The 4,211-nt window shown below is 33.0% G+C and overlaps 1 pseudogene; it reads right to left on the bottom strand.

Annotated features, from left to right (window-relative positions):
* Positions 1 to 1,116: 1,116 nt before the first annotated feature.
* On the bottom strand, positions 1,117 to 1,522 carry LOC140623584 (large ribosomal subunit protein eL34 pseudogene; annotated as a pseudogene).
* Positions 1,523 to 4,211: the final 2,689 nt, after the last annotated feature.

Here is a 4,211-nt window from a genome sequence, read left to right as displayed (position 1 = left end):
AGATGCCATTACATTTTAAGGCTGAGTAATATTTCATTTTTATATATATTGTTTGTTATTTTATACATATAAATATAAATATATATATATAGCTTCTTAATTCATTCATCTATGGACACCTAGGTTGTTTTCATAGCCTAGCTATTATAGATAATGCTACGATTAATACAGAGAGGATATATCTCTTCAAATTACTATTTTCATTCCTTTGGGTAAATATCTAGTAGTGAAATTACTAGACTGTACAGTATTTCTATTTTTAATTTTTTTAGTTACTTCTATACTATTTTCCACAGTGGCTGCACCAATTTGCATTCCAACAAACAGTATATGAGGGTTCCTTTATCTTCATGTCATCACCAACACTTATTATTTCTTGTCTTTTTGATTTTAGCAATTCTGACAGGTGTGAGGTGATATCTCATTGTGGTTTTGATTCACATTTCCCTGATATGATTAGTGATGTTGAACATTTTCCATGTCTATTTGCCATCTATATATCTTCTTTGGAAAAATATCTACTCAGGTCTTCTGGCTATTTTTTATTAGATTGTTTGGTATTGAGCTGTGTAAGTTCTTTATATATTTTGGGTATTAACCCCTTATCAACTATATTATTTGCAAATATGTTCTCCCATTCAGTAGGTTGCCTTTTTAAATTTGTTGATGGTTTCCTTCATTGTGCAGGGAAAAACTTACTTTTAAAATGCACTTTATTCCAAGTGGCCACAGTGATAAGCTAAGTCAGTGTTTGTCATTATGTGCCATGTAATACCAGCATTAACATTCCTCCTCTGATCCTGATTGTTTGTTTTCTGATCTGAAACTCAATAAGATAAGATGACCAATTTCAAATTCCCATTTTTTTAAGGGCTAGATGCCTGAATCACTTCTGAAGTCAATTACTATGTTGGTCTTTCTCCCCACTCTAAGTCAGTAAACTACATCCCCACAGGTTTAAGCAGGAAGTGTTTATTAAGAAATAGTAATAAGCCCCCAGAAACAACTCTCAGATCACCCCAGAGAACTAGGTGGTTAACTAATATGCTGACCCTATTGTTTTAGTTGCTATGTGGAAAGGGCCATAATAATTATTTATTATTTTATTTTTAGTTTTTAAATTGTTTTATTACTAAAAATAGGCTTCACTTTATTATTTAGCTTTCTAACTCTGTGCTGTGCCTTTAGCACTTTCACAATTTTCTGTTCCTCAGTAAGGAAAGCACATTTGTTCTGGTCAGGGACACATTTAGCACATATCGAACCACCATAGACCCTACTGACATGTTTTTGTTTTGTTTTGTTTTGTTTTCATTTTAAAAATACTCAAAAGAACTTTAGCTTTTATAGCATAAATCCTTTGAAGTAAGCCTGGAAACATGTTACATGCAGATTTTGGTGCTTTCTCAAACCTCTTGGTATAAAGGTAAAAAGTTCTATTACCAGGGGTTAGCAACAGCCTATTTTTGTTATAGGCTTTATTGGAGGGTAGCTTATGACAGTATGTCAAACACCGGACCATTCAGATTGCCTCTATACATATCCCTAGAAAAGCAAAGGCCACCACTATTGCCAACCTCATAAATTCATTGGCTTTGTTCCTGTGTGCTATAGCAATTTTGGTACCCTGTTATTCCAGGCTTGTTTGCTGATGTGACATACTCATACAGCTGCATCATATTGGCAGAATCTAAGTCACATGTCTATAAGCTAGTGGAAAAGGTGATTAGAAATAAAGTTTCAATTTGGGAAAGTGAGATTCACAATGAAGGCATTGAAATGTATAGTGAATGCTTGATAGCTTTTAGATTGCTGTTAGAGATGTACACTAACATCAATATTTAATTCATAATGATACAATAACAAACTATTATAAAGAGCTTACCATGTACAATTTTGTTTTATGCATTCTACATATTCATTTTATCATCATATCTCCCCCATGTGATTGATACCATTATTTATCTTATTTTATGGATGAGGAAATTGAAGCATCCATTGAGAGAGCATGTCCAATGTCACAGAGATTGCACATGGGATTTGAGATTTAGATGAAATTAGCTTTCCAGATTCCAAATTCTTGCTCTTAACCAATATACATATAACCTTTCACATATGAGCAACATCAGCAAATTATTATGGAATAGGCAAAAGACAAATAAAAAAGAAAAATGAGTAGACTATATGAATAGGAAAATCACAGAAAATAAACAGTGATGGTTAATAAAATTGAATTATTAATACTGTAGAGAAATCTGTGATATATTTCATATTCTTTGGGCCCAATATTCATACACATTACCTGAAGGAATCACATTTATCCTAAAGAATTGTCTTATATATCATTTTCTCAGAGTTCATTCACTGATTCTTTATTTTTTTGTCACTGATTCTTTAAATGCATAGTTCAAATCACCTTCAAGCTGTCTCATACTACTGACCATCAGAATAGTTATAATCCTTAGTTGTAATTGTTTAGTTTTTGGGTATTAGCATCATGAGGGTATGTGCCTTATTTGACATACCCTCAGTGGTGGTCTTAGAATTTTTTACATACTGGCCACTCAATAAAAATTGTTAAATATTGTTAAATGTAATGAAAATGACTGTTATTGACTATTAAGAATCATTCAAAAATTCTAGATATCCTCTCTTTTTAGAAGTTGCTAATGTATACTTAAAAAAGTAAGATAACATACTTCCTCCTCAAAAGAACATACTCGAATCTCCTTACTTAGAGTTTTACTCTTGTAACATATATTAACACATTTATTAAACCAACAGAGATTGAAGTCCTTTCAAAGGAGTAAAGAAAATGCTACAAATTGGAATGATTTCTAATCAAAGCAGAAGATAATGAAATCTTGCCAGACAGAAATTCATCCACTTAGTAGATTAAAATTACAAGATGAAAAAGAGGGGATCCCTTGTTGGCTCAGCGGTTTAGCATCTGCCTTTGGCTCAGGGTGTGATCCTAGGGTCCCGGGATCGAGTCCCACGTCAAGCTCCCTGCATGGGGCCTGCTTCTCCCTTTGCCTGTGTCTCTGCCTCTCTCTCTCTCTGTGTCTCTCATGAATAAATAAATAAAATCTTAAAAAAATAAGATGAAAAAGAAAAAAAAGGAGGAAAAGAAAAAATATTCAAAAGGCTCTTAATTTCATATAAACAAAAGTTATTCTTGGAAGATTAAATATACCTTTAAAATAAAAGTAATTTAAAATCAGTCTCAATTAGGTTAAAATGCACTCAATGTGATTTCCTTTCTATAAAACTTTGTATAATAACTTCTGTATTTGATTTGACTATTGTGTTCTTTGCATATGAATATATTCATGTATTAAGCTGTCAGTATTAATTTAAATGTGATGTAACTTGGTTAACACTAATAGTCTGTTTTGACAAATTGTAAGGAAAAAGCACCTTAAATTAGCACCTTAAATTTGTCTTAAAATTGAAGACAAAGTGTATGAAACTTTTTACATGCTTGAGAAATATGTTTCACTGGTTATTAGTGTCCATTAAAATTGCACAGGTGAAATAATTCTTTTTTTTTTTAAATTAAGATTTTTGTTTATTTGAGAGAGAGAGAGAGAGAGAACATCAGCTGGGGTGGAGGTGGGTGAGGAGCAGACGGAGAAGTAGATTCCCTGCTGATCAGGGAGCCCTACACTGGAATCTCAGGACTCCAGGATCATGACCCCAGCAAAAGGCAGATGCTTAATGACTGAGCCGCCAGGTGCCCTGAAATAATTCTTATAGAAAGTTTCATTGTAATGTGTATAAAATAAGCAAGAGTGAGAATTTAGGAAAAAAGAACAATCACAACAGTATTGTGGATTACAATGAGAATATACTTTTGATTTTAGAACTGTCTGCCTATCTTAGAATCTGCTTGCTTTTGAGAGGAATTTGTGTATATTTAATTTGGGAGAGGGAAGCACAGTCAAATTTTTCCTAAACCATTTAATAAATAAGAACACTAGCTCCAGCAGATACCACTGGAAATGTTGATATTGAAGTATGTACAAATATAATTGAAGGGATTTTGTGTCCTTATGCTGAAGCCCAGAATTAAGCTCAGTATTTTCCAGCTATAGATTGATCAGGGCTCCTTCTCACAGAACCTCTCTTCCAAGGAGTAGACCTGAATATGGTGCTTCTTGGTCAGCTTCTTTCAAAAAAAGAGGGAGAGTAAAATGGGTAAAATATCC

Source organism: Canis lupus, chromosome 33 (assembly GCF_048164855.1).
Source record: "Canis lupus baileyi chromosome 33, mCanLup2.hap1, whole genome shotgun sequence".
Classification (NCBI taxonomy): Eukaryota; Metazoa; Chordata; class Mammalia; order Carnivora; family Canidae; genus Canis; species Canis lupus.
Note: the sequence above shows the minus strand (reverse complement) of the source record. Positions and strands in the feature narration are given on the sequence as shown.